Source organism: Patiria miniata, unplaced genomic scaffold, assembly GCF_015706575.1.
Source record: "Patiria miniata isolate m_02_andy unplaced genomic scaffold, ASM1570657v1 HiC_scaffold_16, whole genome shotgun sequence".
Lineage (NCBI taxonomy): Eukaryota > Metazoa > Echinodermata > Asteroidea > Valvatida > Asterinidae > Patiria > Patiria miniata.
Window position 1 is genome coordinate 6,187,178 of NW_024037054.1, and position 20,109 is coordinate 6,207,286.

Sequence of the window (20,109 nt, forward strand, 5' to 3'; positions counted from 1 at the left end):
AAATTTCCGAAGGCAATTTATTTGCGTGGGACACAAATTGTTAAAACAACATCGTTAACACCGTGCTGCACTTTTTTGATAGATAAGAATACATCTGTCCAGCAGTGTATCAAGTTCACAAGTGGACCCACCGCATTTGTGAGTATCGCCACCGGTATCAGACAATCTTTGCACTTTGAGCAGCTGAAGGGGTCTAGATGGGAACTTTTCCCAGATATGCCACAAATAAAAATGTAGTATTTAATTGTTTTGGTGACATTTGGACCTTACACTTGACTTAAGTACTTTTCCAGTAATTGTTTGATTGTATCTTAGTTCTTACCATGGCAATATATCCATTTAACATGTATGCAGTGGTGGTGGGGTTTTGGGGGAGGGGAAGTGGGAGGGGGCTATTTCAGTTTTGCTTGGTTTGTTGTTTTGTTATAAAAAAAAATAATATTATTTATTTCTGGTAATGAAACCAAGGATTCCTTAAAAGCACCCTAGGCACTTTAGCACGGAAGCATGAAGAAACCTGTAGAGAAAAGACAATGAGAAGAAATTACAGTTTAAGAGGTGGGAGGAAAACCCCATAATAATTTTTTGGGGAAACCCACAGAATCAGGTAGGGACTGAAACCCAATCCACATGTGGACCAGGGCAGGAATCGAACCCGGGCCATAGAGGTGGAAGGCGAGGAAAGAAACCACTGCTCCAACTTGGCTCTCCTACTTTGTCTTTGGGTTAGAACCAGTTTGAAAGAGAAAAGATCATGATATACTTTCAAATAAGAGTTCATTTGATGTTGATATACATGTAAAAACAAAAATCTAGAATTCATAATTTTTATTGGTTATTTTGAACTGGAAGTGTAGTTCAATTCTGTAAATTAACAGTTTTATTGGGTACAGTGAGTCATACATGCCATGGCTCTTACAGGGATTTTTGGTCTTTCATCCGCCGACCAGACATGTCATTTTTGGCATAACTTTGACAATTTCCTCTGTAGAGCTTCCCACACTTTAGACCCCACATGACCACCTTTCTTGATCCTCTCACCTCACAGATCCAAGAAACTGTTATTCAGTTGTTATCCCAATAACCACAAGCTTAGCATAATCTGTGTGCCACACAGCCAGAGAGTTGTGTGCATTGTGACCAGCCAGCCCAAGCCCCATGAATAGTGGGGCTTTATTTGCTCTTACAGCCCTTTTGTCTTGCCCATTTACACATGATAATCACCTGGTCTTTCATGCCACAAAGGCCTCCTTGCCAGTGGCTCAGGCCTGTTTGTTGTTGGCTAGTGGTTCGGTTTTTTTCTTCTCTTTTCTGGCCCTGTCTCAATGCATACTGTATTGGTTTACATGCGTTGCTCTGCATAAGGTTGGGTTAATTGCATTTTGCCCTCAAGTACTGTGTCAACATGTGGGAAGAAAGAGTCCAAGGCGTAGGACAATCATATGTTCAAAGTTTGCAATAACCCGGCAGAATACCTCCTTCATGGTAAAGATCGTAAGAATATACTTGGGAAGCCTTTGTTTGTTTGCTAATTTTCACATCCGGAGAATATCTTGTGATTGTAGAGGTGCAAATGGAATGAGTTCCTAGCATCTCAGGAGCACTCAAGTAAAACAGCATTGAATGATGGTCTACACAATTTATTGTAATTAAGTCATAAAACAATCTTGTAAAATCAAAAGAAAATTGAGGAAAAAAATTGAAATTATGTTCAAGGCATCATTAAAACAATGAACTTTTGTGAAGCCTTTTCAACCTTTGCAAGAGATTAAGCCTTTAAGGTCTACGTGCAATAACATTGGTCCCGTGATTTGTCAAGTGTTTACAGTCCACAAACGAATATTGTCTACATGTATATTGCTCTTTAGAATACGTGTCGCATGAGAGAAGCAAAGGTTATGAACAAACTAAACAAACAGTTCACATATTTCACATGAGCTACTGGACATGACATGTCTACGAACATCTGTTCAATTGTGGTCCCTATTCAACCCTTTGGGTACAGTATATCTAAAGTTTGCTCAGCTGCCTCACAATTAAGTTATTTATTTTCTTCAAAAGCTACTGTAATTTGTATACTGTGAGTTGCAAATTTGTTTTGAAAAAGGCCATCAAATTTCAGTGAAATTTTGATGGATGATTTTGTTGTGAAATCTTTGCGCAAGTTTCTAACCTCTTGACACCTTTGATACATTCATCTATTAAAATATCATGCGTGTGTAATATGAACATTTCTTGTTCTGTTAGTCATAATTGTAGAATGCATGCTCATAAAAACTAACAGTACCGTATACAAAGTACATGTACACGATTTTATTGTTTTCCTTAAGTTTTATTGTTTTGCTCTGGCAAGATGTTTTAATTGTTCAGTTTTTTTCTTCTTCTTCACTCTTATTGATGCAACCATATGATCAGATGTAGCAATTGTTAGTCATGACACTATTATAGTGGCTTTTCCCAGAAATCTTCCAGTCCACTGAAACTGTGGTTTGTAACTTTGCCTGAGAAGTTAGATAAGCCTGACTTCCTTGATTTTATCTTGAAAAACAAAAACTGTAGAAAGTCATATGCATCTTGAAATAGCCTGGTGTTTTGTGACTTCACATTGGCATGCCTGTTGAACGAAACCTGTGCTTTCTCATCTGAAAGTGAAGTGGTGATCCAAACATCTCAAACTTTTCATGGACAGGGCCTGTCTTTCTTATTACTTTGCTCTCAAGATGCTGAAAGGGCAACTGACCCAAACCATCCACTCATGCATATATACCAGACAACAATCAGATCCATGACTATACCGCATTCCTTTCCCGAAGCCCTGCTGGTCTTGAAAGCTTTGGACCCAGTAAAGGAGCTTATCATCCGGCAGCAAACAGCCCTCACACTGCACTGGATCCTGTGTTCCCATTGTTGATGTCCATTAGGGGTACCTTTTCAAGGCCTGCCGCTGATGCCTGAGCCTCTTTTGGCCGAAGTAAGTATTGGTCTGGAGGTGAAAGGGAAGAAGGGGTGGATTTAATGGGGAGGGTTGCATATAGATTAGTGTTTCCATACACTGCATAATGGGGAAAAGAATCCAAATCAATGGGTGGCAAGAACTTGTTGTCCAGATGGGCTCTTGTGCTGTAAGGGATCATCCTCACCAAAAACTCTTGAGAATTGTATTTATCCTTGAAGATTTCTTCATATCCAACTTCTTATCAGGGATGCAACTTTTCCTCGGATCCGCTGATTTCCTCGGTGTTTACTTCTCATGAATGCCATTACAAATTGAAAAACACTGTATGTATAAAGTCTTGTGTGGTTTGGAATTTCCTCGTTTTTTTTTCAAAATTCCAAGTTGCATGCCTGTCTTATGAGCGCTGGTTCTGAGTAAACTTAAGTGAGATCCCTTTGCATTATAGCATAGGTGCTAATTTTTTGGGATAAATATACATGCATATATGGCTGCATGGCACAAGAACCTATGTTTATTTATTTGTTAATTGGTTGGGTGAGACTTGCTGCACCTAAGTGTTTACTCATTGACCAGTTCTAAGAAATATTAAGATAGTTGATGGGGTATATGTCTTGATGTAAGTTTTACTTGACACTTTTGACAGGAAATGTGTTGATTTTGTCATAGGATGTGACCTTTGTCCTGGGATATTCAGAAAGCTGTTGTTAGAAGACTTTTTTGTACAAGTTCTTTTGTATAGGTTCCGAGCATGTCGTTGGGTCCATTGTGTGGCAAGAGAATATCTGAAAAGTAACTAATTCTTTGATAAAATATCAGCCATGTTTATTTTCTCTGTACTTTGTCTTATGTTGTTTTTCCCTTTTTTCTTCTGAAAACCAGGTATAATTTAAAGGGAATATACAACATTTGCAAACATCGAAAAATAAAACTACCAAGTTTTTACGAAATACCTTACTAGGATGTTGGTAAATGACAGTCTTAAGCATCCTGTAAAATTATGGCACCTGGTGTGAAGTCATTTTCAAGAAAATGGTATTTTTGTGTACATTTCCAACGGTGATCGGCCGACCACCGTTGGAAAAACCTAACTATTTTTCAACTACTGCTCCAAATTTACCATTTTTGTAGTCCAAATTTTGTTTGCTATTGGTTACATTTTTATGAACGGGTGCAGGCCAGCTAAACTGGTTCCCTTACCTTACACATTTCCGGCACCTATAAATTGATCCATTTTATCTTAAGTGGAGTCAGGGAGCCAGACTACTTGAACATTTTTGTTTTGCTTGGTTTTTCCAGCATTTTCGAACACAAAATTTCAAACATGTCGGTGTAACAATATTTGATCTATTATACTAACCCCTCAAATAGTTCATTTCTGAAAATTACAGCAAAAGCCAATGGTGTAGGCCCTACATTCCCTTTAAACTGGTTATGGAAGTTACACAAAAGGCTGTTGAAGAATTCAAAAGGGTTACACAAAAGGCTGTTGAGGTGATCCCTTACACAGTGACTGGCTTCTGTCAAAACGTATTAATTCCAGTCCAGCTGAAAACTTCAATTTAGGGTTAGCCTGTGATTGAGGATTGGCTGGGGATACAGCAGCTCCAAGTTTCCTTACAAAAGTTACATTTTATGATACGTAATTTTAATACCTCATTAATACAGTAATTTGTAGTTGTCAGAAAATTATCGTATGACTGTACACTGTACAGTAACAAATACCATAAACAGCGACAGTTGCACAATTGGTAGTGTACAAGTTATTATGTACAAGTAAGCCCATGGGTGAATTCTGCCAGTGCCATGAAGTTTTTCATTTTTGTATTCGTGTGATTATGAAATTGGGGTTTTGATTTTGATGGATGACACTGCTTTTAACGAATGTAAGCCACCATCCATATTTGCTCTCCCTTGGGCACACTCAAATAAGGGGTTTTGGTACTAGGTTGATAAATTTCCATATTTTGTGATTGGTCTCACATTAAAATGATATCGGTTTGTGCACATTCAGCCAACAATTTGTCAAGTGCATTCCATACCGTTAGCATGCATGAACAGGTGCATGGCGTACCAATGTTATTTGTTTTTCTTCATGGCTCATAGGTAACACCATATGCTGTACAGCATCTTTATATATAGCTAGTTGTGTTTTCATTGTGTTTCAATTATTTACCAGTAAATGTCAGTTCCAAAGTTGAGTTTGGATGAACGACAGTGTTTCAGGCTCACTTGTGTTATTTACCAATTTGGCTGAATATCCTCTTCTTCTTTTTTTAGTCAGCAGGAAGTACGAAATGGGCATAATAGTCTGTAACTTATTCACTGCCCTTTAATTGTGAAGAATCATAGCCTTCAGAATATGAAGTGAAAAATCTAGTCCAAAAGCCAAACCCCATTTAGAAGTGATTGAGCAACCAGGACTCAAACTCACAGGGGACCGGAGAAATATTTCAGAATTTAAGCCCAAAGTGGTACCACATGCCGCATTATTATCTGCCCTCTGGATATGCTGGGGCCTCATGCAGAATCCCAGGTGCATAGGAGAAGCTAAGTGTGGCGGGCTACTTGTCATTATCAGGAATATTAAATCAAAATATTTAAGGTTCAAAGTTGATGATGTGCCACCATACATCATCATTTTCGGAACTGGAGTTGGTTTAGTTGACAAAGCATCAAATTGAAAACATTTCACCCTTGGAAGAGACTGAGGCCATGACCTAAAGCAACTGTGGCTTCTTCATTGCAATGGAGGAAAGTATTGTAATCATATCCTTTTGCTATTCATGTAGGGTTGAAGAGTGATTAATTAATGGATTTCCATTTTGATTTGTGCGCCCCCCCCCCCCAATGTTTTCATTGCAAATACCCCAATAATTTGGTTATCCAAAATCAAAGTTGGGCAATTTTTCTGTCAGTTGTTTTCTCCAGTGACTCAGTATAGTTAGTATACATGGTGTAAGAATCGTGTTTTGGTTGTGGGTGTGCGGTTCTGAGAAGAATTGAGAAACTCTTTCAACTCAAGTTGAGAGCAGAAAAAATCCTTTGGCATAATGTGAAAAACAAGTCACGGTTCAAGTTGTTCTGTTGATTCATATCCAACTACAGAATGGGATTTCATGGCTTCATTGATTATTATAGTTGCCAACTCTTTACAAGTAATTTTTCGGATATTATTTACAGTGTTGATGTAGCAGTGCAGAGTGAGTTCAAAATGTCAGAGGTAAACTTTGATTTCACTATTCCACAGATATAAAAAAAGAAAAGCAAACTCTAGTTCCAATTTTCAACTCTGCTTGTCTCTGCACTGTTCTTAATCCACACACACAAAAACCCACAAGACTGGAATTTGGAAATCATAAACTGCCTTTGAAATTTTACAATGGTATTATTTTTAGGTGTACTTCATCACAGATTATTCAGCATGGTGAAGCTAACGTTTGCAGTGACCTCAGATGTCCTCGTAATCCCTTTTGTTTACTACAATCCCCTATCACCTTGATACAGACACATAAAACCTCCACCAGTCCTGCTGATTTTTTTTATGACAGCAGAATTGGTCTTCTCACTTTCCAAACTGCTTGCAAATGGCATAATGGCCTCATAAAAGTTTGTGGCCTAGCCCTCTGACAGGGTTTTTGTGATGACTTCAATGACAGTGTGTTGGGACTATGGTCGATCCAGTTATGGTGAGACCATGGTGAGGCAAGGTGTTACACTTTTACTTCTTGTGTGTTGGGCTCAAAGGTTGCCAGTTATTAAAGAGGTAAGCATTGATCAATTAACTGAGATGATTTTTATGACTATTAATTGAGGTATGTAGTTCAAAGGATCCGAGTTACCATTTTCTAGTATAATCTAGACAGTGTTTGTGTAAAAGTATGTAAAAGCCGTTTTGTGCTGGTCTGAAGTAGACAAGCAAACAATGTGACTATTTTCATCGGTTCCCTTATTTTGGAGGTTTGTGGTTTTACTGGTGGATTTTATTACATGTTCTATAACACATTCAGTTATTTCAGTTATCCTGAGTGCAGGCTTTTTTTTTTAAATCTTTCTGTCTCAGCCTCTGTGATGCCACATGTATAAATAGATTGGAATAAATTTAATTTGGGTAAAAGGTTTATTTTCACAGGCACAAGTACTTCTTAAGTGCTGTGCTTGGGGAAGTTTTTATGAAAACACAATCAACTCACACAGACGTATAAGATTGAATCATATTTTTTTTTCAAATTGAATTGCACTTTTCAGAAAAAAAACACACTTTACTAGTTTGAAACCATGCATGGGAATTGAAGTTGAAGTGTTCATTTCAAAATGCATGCAATTCAAGCATTTGGATTCAGAACCTGCTCCTCCTTAGTAGTACCTGCCAGTGTTAATCAACCTAGCCGCCGGCCGCACTTTCTGGCAGTTAGGAACGATGCACTTAGCACTTGGCCATGCCCGGAGCAAGGAGACTTATTTCATTAAGAACGTTTCTTCTCACTTGCTGGGAGGAGCACTCCTACGCAGGTACAGGGGGCATTTCAATTCAGGAGTTGTGCTGGGTTGTCGGTAATGAAAGCAAGTAGCAGTGACCCCAGGTGAATAAAGGCAAGTAGACAATCTAGAGACACCTGTCCTTAAAAGAAGATGGATATGATGTTTGAGAAAAATCTAATGTGTTTTCTCCGAGGAGACTCCCTTTGGCACTTTGTCTCTAATTATATGTCCTTTCTTATTGCACCAGCTTGTGTCGGACATACCATTCATGAATTCATTAGAAAATCCTTAGGGTTAGGGTTAGGGTAAGGATTTCAGGAAACATCGGTATTGGGAACATAGGTACGCACCCAGTTTATTTTTTAGTAAATGTACGGAAACTAGTCTGTGCTAGTTCTGAATGCATTGTCAGTTGAGTGACTTCAACAAGGGGATACACACTAAGTAAATGTATATACTGGGTACATAAAAATGCCATCTCGGCTAATGTTGTGCTGAAAAAAAAAATATCATCATTTGACTGACAGACCCAAATTCCACAACTGTGTGGATAACCTTTTGTCTCTCCTCAATGTCTGTGTCTTTTCCTTTTATCCTCTCAACATTCTGTTACTCATCCTCCTGTGCATTTAGTTACAGCTTCACCGTCGTCTATATTGTGAAGACTAAACAGTCCTTCTTTAACTGTTCAGGGATGTATCTATTACAATCAATATATCAGGCAAAGAAGATGAATCATGATTTATGTCCTGCTGCCAAGCGAATCGCTCAGCCTGTTCACATAACCCACGCATATGTAATCCATACCGAATTCCCCCCTGAAATACCCACAAGTTCTAGATTACGATTGTATCTCTCGTTAATGGACTGATCAGGACAGATTTACATAAACTAGGCACCGGTTTCCCTCGCGCACAGAATGCAATCAACAAGCAGTGGCCAGACAGTAGTAAATTAACATGTCATGATCACGAAAGGGTATAGTATTTGTCTGTTAGAGCACTGCAAGACAGAAGTATCCCTTGACAATCACACCTGAAAATTTTGATCTTTTTTTCTTTCTTTCAACACTCCACAGTATGGGGATTAGGGAAATAGTACGCTGTCAGTCCGTGATAGTAATCTGAACCTTGAAGTCTTTGTGAAAAAGCCATTCTTTAAGGATCTGTTCCATTACACGACTGGAATTATATATGCCCTGTTGAGCATCCCCTCACTATCAATATGAAGACCTAGCCTTTCAACGTTTCTTCTTTCTTTCCCTTTAGTCATTTGAGCCCGATTGCACACTCTCCCCTCCCTCCTTCTCTTCCTCCGCTGTGCAATATGACGACCGAGCGTAACACTTTTAATTTGGGTGCAGTAGTTGAATGTAATCGTATGAGTCATCTTGGCTCAAGTACTTGTGAAAAATGTCCGGGTATTTGTCACGAGAGAAGAAAATAAAAGGGGGGGGTAGTTGACTTGTTCATGTGCACGTAAATTACAGCATGTTAATATACTGACAGGGTTTATGCTTGACCAAGCTTCGCTCGCATTCATGGTTGACTTAATTACCCAATAAAAACAGCTTCAAAATTAGATCATGTTTATGGAGGTTGATTCAAACAGGATAGAATACTGCTGATAATGTTTTGAATATTTCAGTCCAATGGGGTGCAGTCTGAAAGAAAATAAAGTAAATTTACTGTACAAATATCAGGTCTCTAGTATAATTGATTCCAAGTTCTGAAATGAAGATAACTTACATAAGCCCTTAATGCACTGTGTGAATGCACAGTATGTTTGTTATACTTAATATTTGATCTTAACTCCAATTGGAGTTAAGTGTCTTGCTGAGGGACACAGACACTGATGTAAAATTAAAAAGAAATTTGGAGGACGAGCAAGATTCCAGACGGATCATGAATCAATATACCTGGTCAGTCAGGATGCAGAAACTCCCTGGGTATCGTCTCTCAAAACAAATCAATGCCTGCCAATAATCATTTCACAGTCGCGTGATAATTTCCACAATTTGAACATGAATGAGTCGGGAAGCAGTCACACATGAGCCGGATTTTCCCCGTTGCGTCTCTCGTCGATGCAGGGGACAAAAGCTGGTAGCGTGATATGATAGCTTTTATAAGAGGTATAGAAGGTTCCCTGCATTGATTGGCTGTTTTTGACGCTGCGTAATTATCCTCGTGGAGATGGGAATCTAATCGAGAGGCATCCTGCCTTCAGAATCAATAGCACCTGGGAGTTGTAATCAAATAAGACAGTTGTTTGCTGTCTGCTGTGACCTCTTCCCCAGCAAAATGCTGTGTTGTTATGTACACGGAGAGATGAAAGAAATGAATAGGAATGAATTTGTTTTCCTTGTTGAACTGTGGCTATTATGCATGAATTCCAATTCTGGAGGCTGCAAATCAAATGATTGAATGAGGTGAAAAGATTGTTTGTGCACAGTTTTCTTTGTTTTGGTTCTATTTTGTCATGGCTTTGTTTTTCACTCTTCCTCGTGAGACGCTTTGTACGCATTTGATATTTTGAAGAAAATCCAAATAATTGAAATTCTTTGTTAAATTTGTGTGCTACACTCTAAGCATTTTAAGTTGCAGTTATTCAAAGCTTTAGCCAGTTTGTGCACAGTTAATTTTGTGTGTCTCACTTTCGTATCAAGAAACATATTCATCAGAATTGTATGTTTGCTATCAGAAGTTAATTTTTAAATTTCCTTTTTGAAAAAAAAAACATTTTAATTTTGTGCAGTCAAGAATCTCAAGAATGGGTCCCTTATCTACATGAATGATGAACTCGAAATTCATAGGCAGTGATGCAATTGAATAGATCACTTATAAACCACATGATCATCCAAGTCTAACTAGCAAGTTAGTCTTCCAATATAAATGGTTATGTTGTCATGTCTCCCCTGATGACTATGAACACATACCTTTGCATTTGAAGAGTAAAGCCTGTGGTTTTTTTTAATAGCTTGTGTTTTTACATGGATGTTGTGAATTTGAAGTCAAGAATTCATATTCTTTTTAAACAGTTAGACTGTGATGTGTATGAAATTAAAAACTTGTCATTCTGCTTACCACTCTAAAACATTTGGACACTTAATGCAAAATCTATTTGTGTCAAGTCTGAATTGCATATTAGCTTTACATTAAATTTCAAAATTTCCTCAAATTGTAGCTTTAAAAAGTTGCAGATTGCAGTGATATATTACATGGTTGAGAAAAGGAAAGTAATAAAGAGGATGAGCATGTATTAAATTGCTGAAACTAAAGAGGAATGTTCCACTTCAGATTGCTATGTAATAAGTGCCAAGGATCTGAAGTTGAATGGATGCTGCTCGGTCCTCCGCCAATTAAATTGGGTGCATTCCCTTCCCTGACCAGCTAACCTGATTAAAGTGAGAAAGACAAAAAACTAAGAGACTCCCTTGGTACGTGCTCCTTAAAAACTGGGTCATAGTTTCCGAATTACTATCGATTGGACCTTTTATACCTCAGTAGGTTTGAGAAGAGAAATTGACGACCGGATACGAGAAATCAAACAGAGCATACTTTATGCGTTGCTGCTGCCCAAGAGGGGGAGTTTAATGAAATGGCTGAATCAAGCGAATGTTGCACACAATGTGGCTGACTTGGCCAATTTTATACTGACTGCATTTTAATCTCATTCCTACCCTTCCTTCGCGGAGGCTATCTGACCTCCTTTACATTTGACTGACAGAGTGAAGTGAAGCGTTTGAGTTTTAGATTAGAAGTTTATCACACAGAAACTGCTGTAGGTTGGAAGATATTTGAATGGAGTTGATCATGCTAATTAAAGGGAATATACAGCATTTGCTTTTGCTGTAGTTTTCAGAAATGGTTGGATTTGGGGGTTAGTATTTTATAGCGCAGACTGTTACATAGACTTGTTTGAAGTTTTTGTGTTCATAGATGCTGGAAAAACCAAGAAAAACAATCATTTTCTTGTAGTCTGGTTCCCTGACCCCACTTAAGATGAAAGGGAGCAATTTGACGTCGGGGAATTGTAAGGTCAGTGAACCAGTCTAGTTGGCTTGAAGTTGTAACCCGTTCATAGGTGTGTAATCAATTGCAAAAAAATTGGGACTAACTAAATATGACAAATTTGGGAGCAGTATTTGAAAAAAAGCCAGGTTTTGTTTTCAATGCTGGTGGATGGACCAGCATTGGAAATTGATACAAAAATACCACTTTTCTTAAAAATGTCAGCACACCAGGTGCCATGATTTTACAGGATGCTTTAGACTGTCATTCACTTACAGTCTAGTAAGGTATTTCGTGCTAATTTGGTAATTTTTTTTTATGTTTGCAAATGTTGTGTATTCCTTTTAAGGGAATATACAACATTTGCAAACATCGAAAAATAAAACTACCAAGTTTTTGCGAAATACCTTAATAGGATGTTGATAAATGACAGTCTAAAGCATCCTGTAAAATTATGGCACCTGGTATTCTGTCATTTTCAAGAAAAGTGGTATTTTTGTATCAATTTCCAACGCTGATCGGCTGATCAGCGTTGGAAACAACTGGCTTTTTTTCAAATACTGGCCCCAATTGACCATTGCACTTGTTTGCAATCGATTACAAACCTTTGAACGGGTACGAGCCAGCTAGACTGGTTCCCTGACCTTACAATTCCCCAATGTATGTAAACTGCTCTGTTTCTTCTTATATGGAGTCAGGGAACCAGACTACAGGAAAATGATCGTTTTTCTTGGTTTTTATAGCATTTTCGAACCCAAAACCTCCAAAAAGTCAGTGTAACTATATTTGCTTTATATTTCCAACCCCCCAATTCCATCCATTTCTGAAAATTAGAGCAAAAGCAAATGATGTATATTCCCTTTAAGAACAGTGTCAAAATGATTTCTGTTTTAATTTATAATAGTAAAAATATAAAATAACACAACAAATTGAACGTGAAAAGATAACACCTACAATAAGTCAGAGTAGAAAATTCAAACAATAATCTTTCCCCTATTTTAGTCACTCAACTAAATTATGCCTCTCAAAGCAGGCCATGGGTATCAAACTCTGCCATTCCCTGGGCAAGGAGGTGATATTAGTTCACATGGGCTGCATGTAGTTCAAAGGGGGCCATGAACTCAATTTTCAACTGTGCAGCTATCAAAACTTTTTTAATGGTTAGAACTTTGACGGAAAGACAGAGGGGGTACCAGTAACTCTGTTTTGAAGGCAAGACAAAAGGGTAGAAGTGTTTCAGCTATGTACAGCCCTGTTTCTGTTTTATGTTGCAGGCTTTACCCTTGAAGGAAATGTGTAAAAGTGTTTTAATTCTGTCTGTCCTTGGTGTGACATTGATCTTAAGTAAGATTTGAGGCTTTGCATGGTGGAGATACTAAATAATGAAACGTTTGCGGAAACACCATGTGCGAATAATTTCTCAACCAAGAGAATGGTTCTGAAAAGAACCAGAGGTATAAACTCGATGTTCCGGTCAGTATGCTCTCTCCTGAAGACGGTCAGAGCATACTGACCAGAACGTCAAGTTTATACCTCTGGTTCTTTTCAGAACCATTCTCTTAGACATTGATCTCGAAAACCCAAAGAGGTAAAAAAATGCCTCATGAAGTGCAACTTTCACACTGCAGAGGATGGTGCATTTTGCTAATCCTCATTTCAGGAAACACAAAACTACAATTACAATATTCATCAGGAAAGGGAAGCCTAAAAACCACTTGGTGAAAGATAAGATTCCAAATTTTACATAAATGATCCCCGAACAGGAATGAATCTTATTATTTAGAAACACATCAAATGCACATGAATTGGTTTGAGACAAACAATGATGTCCAATAATCCCAAACCAAATCGGTGGACTTTGATCAATGCATCCACCACCAGTCATCCAATTCCTCGGCTGATTCACCTCTAGTCCTAGATTCCATCGGGTGAAAGATATAGACATGGGGTGACCCACATGCTAGCTAGGTCAGTGGCTGACATTCAAACCCTGTGGTCTGTTATTCGTGACCTAGATATGAATGTTATGTACACACGGGACAGTATTTTCCCAGAAGGAATGAGACACTTGGACAATACTTTGTCCAAACACTTACTAGATGTCAAGGTTATAACTGGTTAATTGGTAAGGGAATGAGGATTGCAGTTGAGATAATATTTGAAGGGGAACAAGAGGGGTAGATTATGAAGAAATATTAATTTTACTTCCAATTTGAAAAGAAATTGCGAACAATGCATGAACCTTGATGATGGATTTAGTTGTTTCTTTTCTGTTAATATTTGATCATGTCATCATCATGCAGTAACTTTTGGGATACTCTCTATATGGACAATGCCAACCTTGTTTTGACAGTAAAATAACAATCTAATTAAAACGCACATACAAACACAAAAACAGGAAATATGACAAAGTTACATGTGTGGCAGAAAGCATGCATGTTCAGTTGTGTTTCTATGATTTGGTTGAAATGTAGACACAAACTAAAATAATGCCTTGAAGTGAAACTAATATTGTTAATTGCCAAATACAAGCAGTAAACCTCATAGTTGTCTAAACTTTTGTTACTTAACAAACAATTGTTTTGACATAACAACTTTACAAAATTGAAAAAAGTACTTAAAAAATTCTTTGTTCATAGAGATTGTGAAGTATTCTTAATTCAGAAACATGGCTTTCAGAAAGAAAAAGGAAATTGTTGTGTTTAATTTGTTATCCATATGTGGGGGTGCGTGCTGTAGAAATTTAATCGTGTTTCTGAGAGAAAAAGGAAATTGTGTTTAATTTGTTATCCATAATGTGAGGGTGCGTGCTGTAGAAATTTAATCTGTGGCTCAATTGAAGCATATGTTATAGTGAATTTCAATAGATCCCCTTCGTGATATAAACTAGGTGGCAATATTGGAGTCAAATCAGTAGTCGCAATGATGTACTCTTACAAACAGCATTACGGACCGCTGCTGCATATATCTCAGCAGCAGCAGTGTGCTGGGTCATGTGCATAATTGCCTGATTGATGCTGTCGGTAACCGACATCCAACGGCAATTGTCGGGGGAGAACACAGGGGGAATGGCAACTAAGGGCCAAGATTTCCGCGAGAGATTGCCCGCCGTTATTTACGTTTAGGGCGCTTGGCGGCAGACTTCAAAGTGGTCGCTCAGGCCTGCCAAATGTAGCATGCAACAGTAAATGAAAGATCCCAAAATGGATTTGACATGGCCGGGGCCGTGATGGACGGCTTAAATACATCGGCGGAACATTAGGGCTGGGGTAGAAATCCAAAACAAATATGGACATTTCTATTGTGATAAATCGGTCTCCGGATCGGAACTCATCATCAATTATTCATGCTACAAGGAATTTTGGCTTTTACTCAAAACTCCGCTGTAAGCTATTTCCAATTTAATATCAATTATTTTAAATAGGGTTATGAATGCTCGATGGGAGTCCCTTACCAAGTTCATTTGCATGTGCATTGAATGTAAGTGAAATTCATTGCTTGATTTTTGGATAGAGAACAAACATGACATATGGTTGTGTCTCTAATATCAAACAATATGCTGCTCATATCAGGTATCACTTTATATTTTTGTTGCTACAAATTTTTAACTCTTCTGATGTAGGTGGATGAATTGATCAAAACATTTTAATTGAGAAAATTAATTTTATGACTTGAATTCCTGTGCTCAAATTCTATTTTTTTTTTCGTATAAATAAATGTTCAATTTATTTTTGTTTAAAATTGATCGTCAAAAACATATAGTTTCACTTTTTTTGGCCCCCCAATCTATCCCCATTATATGTTCTCAATACAGTTGGACTCTGAACTGAACAACATGTCTTTACATCACCAGATGCAAATAATTAATCCATTGTATTAATGAGTCACTAATATTGTCTGTCCATTAGGACAACTCCTATGCTAATTAGTCAATTTTAATTCCATTAGAGGTTGTCTGTCCAGTGTTTTTCAATCAATAAATGTTCAGCACAAATACACACATAAAACTGAGGGACACATATATAGTGTACATGTATTGATCATTAATGACTTATGGGACTAGCGTGTGTTTATGGAATTGACTGCCGTTTCGTGTAGGATCTGTTAAGTCGATGTATGTTTCACATTTGAAGTGTCATATTTCAGTGCATGAAAGTGTCATATTTCAAACCAATTCATGAGATAACCACTTGAGATATATGATTGAGCAGTTAGTTCCAATAGACCCTATTCATGTGGAAGACATTTTTGATCGTGTTCCCTGAATGCATTCTATAAATTGTAAGCTGTTGAATGGGATGGTGCCAGACTATTTTTCAAGCCTCACTTTCAATTTTATTTTAAATGTGGCTTAAAACGTTAGGATATGTTTGATCACAAATTTTAAATTGTTCATCAGAGCAGACTGGTACTAATTTGTAATTAACTTTATTTCATAGCTTTGACTTCTATTCGCAAGTTCCAAAACTGAAGATTTTCAATTAAATATGGCCGACTCGTGAATAAGGCCTATGGGATTCAAAAGCGAATACATGTACTGCCTTGACAGTGAAAATGCAACCCATTGCTGTTGTAAGGATGGCACAAAAATACAACCTTTTGTTGTTCAAATGATGTTGACAGTTCACATTTTACTCAATCTTTGCTCAACCACCCCCCCCCCCCCCAAAAAAAACCCTCAATTATTCTGTTTGCCTTTACATGTAACATTGTTTGTTTTTTTAATTCTCCACAGACACTGGAAGCAATTAAAGGCAGTTTGGTGGCCATTCTTCTGCATTATCATTCCATCTCAGTCCATCTCCATTTTAACTTCAGTGTTTTATTCCCACATTTTGATCATTCCCACACCCAGAATGCTGTGTTTCGACAAGCAAGCATTCCTGAGTGTGAATAATCTGGAACACAGGCATCATCACTGGCTCTTGGGGGGAGATCGCAAATAATCCCCACGCTGAGTTATCTGTAAATGATTTGCCATCTTCAATTGAGTATTTCCGAAAGCAGCTTATAAAAACCCACAGCTGGATCCCCAGTGAAAGTCGAGATTCTCTGGAGGCGGACGGTAGACAAGAGAACCCGAGACAAGGGGAGAGAGATGCGGGGACAGTTGGGATGCCAAGACGTCTCAGACTCATCGGGAGGAACGAAGAGATTGATTGGTGCAGACCAACAGCCCTCGTTGCCAAGGAATGCTTCATCAAGAGTGAGTGATGCGGGTAAGAAAAATAACAGAAGATGCCAATATGGATACAACTAGCAGATGTCCACATGGCTTAGATCATTGGAAGACACTGCAGGGTTGGGATGCCCTGCAGGATTGGGATGCCTTCAAGATGTTTTTGTCAATAATCTTTCAATCACTGCATCCCTTCCCTCAAAATTGTTGGACTTGCCATGTAAACTTTTTGAAAAGTTCTGAAATAAAAATGTTGTCCTTTTTAGAGGAAGATTTTTTTCAGTTGTTTTTTCTTCTGTAGCAATGTCAGTAATTGGAATTTGTTTAGTGTTTATCATCCATTAGTTTGGTGTTGCACATCCCACTCAAATCTCCCTTTTTTAAGTCTTAACATGTGGTGTCTTCCTTTTTTATTCTGAACATGTGGTGTTATTGTGGATAGGTTTGCACATCTGGGGGTAATGAGGCACTGAAGTAATTAAGGCTCTGAGAAACCTAACATACCATCAGGTTTGAACTCCAAAGATAAGGTATATGGTAATGCATGTCCTGTTGATTTAAGAAGAGACAAGGATAAAAATTGACACACAAAAAATGAATTATATTGCATCAGGCAGGCATGCAACTTTTCCTCGGATCAGCTGATTTCCTCTTTTTTTACTTCCCATGTGTGCCATTAAAAATAGAAAAACACTGTACAAAGTCTGGGAAAAATTTGAATTTCCTCCTTTTTTGTGATTTCCCAGTTGCATGCCTGATCAGGTGATTCCAGTACTCATGCTGCTTCACAATCACAATTCCTCCTTATCTACCAATGGAAATTGATATCAGTTTTATGCAGAAGTTAAAGAATAACGTAGTCTGTTTTCTACCTTCGCAGGTACCTACATGTATATGTTTACAACTTGGTGAAGAGATGCAATTGAAGTAAAGTACCTTGCCCAAGAACACAGTATGAACCAGTGAGTAAGACAACAACTATTGGACCACTATGCCCTAACATTTCTGTCTGATTTTTTTGTATTCTGTTCTGTCTGTCTTTCTCTGCTCTTTAATTTTTTTTTTTTACGATTTATGCCCTATTTACATCCTGCTTGTGTATATTTGTTGATTCAGAAGTATATTTTTATTTCAGTGCAGGGCAGTTTTTATCTTTTTCGGCATTGTGCACATGGTTAAGCAAACACAACTCTCAAGCAAATTGCATTTTTGTACTCTTGCCTACATCTAAAAGAAAAACTTGTTCTGTTGTCCTTCTTTGTAAATGTGTCATGACCTTCAATTTGCACTTCAGTAAATTGCATGTAAATGCAAGCTTTTATCACTCAAAGAAAGGGGCAGGTGTGAACACTTGAGCCCTAATGTCAGCTAATGGGAGCATGCAATCCAGTTCACTCATCACATTGTGGTGTAGGCCTAAGTGGATCTCTTCTCTGCTTCTTCCATCAGGGCCTTGCTGTAACTGTAAGATTCCACTCATGGTACTCTATCTTTGACACTCCGACCCAAATGTCAGCCAACAGCGCTATGTGTATGTCACTAAATATTCCATATAAGCACCACACCTCGAGTATGGCGATCAGGAAATATTCCCCCCGTGGGCATGTTCAAATAAGAAGCCGAGGCTTTCTAGGGCGCATGCATAATACAGTGATATTTGCACCTCATTCAGTGTTGCATCACTGTTCACTTTCTGGCCATGTTGCCTATTGAGTTTGTGGGCAGATTTCCTGGAGCTACATGGGGAAGTGTGGCGCCAGATAGGGTCAGGGGTCGCTCAAGATGGAGATGAGTGGTCTTTGGTTGCCACGGTGATATCATGTGTGGCTGCATTGATAGACTTAAGGTAAAACCATACAGCTGTTAATGTTCATGTCACAAACAGTTTGAAAAACAATTTGTCAATTTTTTAAAATTATGTATTAAAGCACTCTCTGAAGAGGCCATTAAAAAGAATTTTGTAGTATTTCTGTTTAATGTTAAACTTGTATTGTGTAAGGGGGTGGACAGTTTTTAGAATTTATACATGGCTTTTCAACTCAGTCTTTTCAGTATACTATCCGGAGAACAGAAAAGAAAAACAGGTTTTCTAGATATTGTGAGTTGTATTTGAATTTTCAATTATTACTGCTATCGGATAATGGGAATTAAGTTCACTTTTATTTGAATTTTTTTGATACCCAACCCCATTCTCATGCTCAACTACTTTTGCCAGCATGTCTGTAATCCAGTAAGAAATATTGGATTTGTCAAGGTTAATCTGTATACTCTGGATCAAGCTGCGAGCTCTTGTCACTTTGTGATTTATAGATAAAGTATTTTAGCCGTGATAGTCTGTGAATCTGTGGCAGTACTGGTGGTCTGCCATCTCCAGAAAACATCCAGCCAGGATGAGTCAACTGAATTCCATCACCGAGTGTTCATCCCAAACAGGCCCATTCCTTCGTGGATAAATAAGACAGATAGTATAGTCAGGCTGCCGAGATAGGGTGAGGCTGAAAAGATAAGGAGCTAAATAAACATCCGTGTGCATTAGTGGGAACAGGGAGATGGAATGTCTACAGCAAGTCTTGCACAGATTCAGAGAGTTAATAAGGTAGAGATTGAATGTTTTAAAATTCATCAGTTTGTATCGGCCGAAGTTGGATTTGTCTCGTCTCGGCTGAGTCATCAGCATAAAAATAGACACCCTGTTCAGAGAGTCAGGGGCAGGTGAAGTATCTACAGGCATGAAAAACTCCAGACGTTTACATCAATCTGAAATATTTAACACGCATATTTTGCCATAAAATAGCCTGTAGTGTCTCCTCAATTCCAACCAAATCAATGACAGCATCAGACTATCAAATTAACATCAATACTTCAACTGAATAGTTTCAATACATGATATTGAACCCCCCAAAAAGCTTTTGGCATGTCAAATGTGAGGACGCGTGTACATATACAGTAACCATTATTATTGAAATGTCATTATTGATAGTTTATGCAGAAGGCCTCGTATATTTGATTCAAACTGTTGAATGTGTTGCATTATCAATTACTTCGCAGGGACCATTACATTGTAACTGTATAAATACAAGACCATCTTCAAAGCACCCTGTCTTCTTGTATATTTTCTCAGTTCCTTTGCATGATTCTTTTTCGCTATAACATCATACTGTCTCATTCTTGTAACATTTCAACCGTTCAGTGGCTTCTTTGCATGTCCCTGCAGGGCACCTTGCTCTAAGGTGTTTGCTTCGATCACATCCGAAAAGGTTTTTAAAGTAATAGATTTGTAGGGCCTGCATTTATTACCATGGTAATGTAGTCGTGCGTCGCACACCTTGGTGATTGATTCCCATTGGGTAGTGCATTCAGTATTCCGAGTTACAGTAGCTCCTCGTTTAATTATCCTGTAAGTATCAGTCAGGCACAGCTCTTGTCGTGTTTCCATAGATACACGTGAATCATCATGTTAACATTCAGACAAATGAATGTCGTCG

At 38.1% G+C, this 20,109-nt stretch overlaps 1 long non-coding RNA gene across 2 annotated transcripts; it reads left to right on the forward strand.

Moving 5' to 3' along the window:
- The first annotated feature begins 870 nt into the window (after positions 1-870).
- LOC119722779 lies at positions 871-17,620 on the forward strand. Of its 2 annotated transcripts, XR_005270479.1 has the most exons (4): positions 871-1,485; positions 2,814-2,971; positions 16,181-16,664; positions 17,505-17,620. It is a non-coding gene; the product is annotated as an uncharacterized LOC119722779 (long non-coding RNA). The 2 variants fall into 2 exon arrangements; XR_005270478.1 differs by lacking the exon at positions 871-1,485 and having other exon boundaries at positions 2,414-2,971.
- The last annotated feature ends 2,489 nt before the right edge of the window (positions 17,621-20,109 follow it).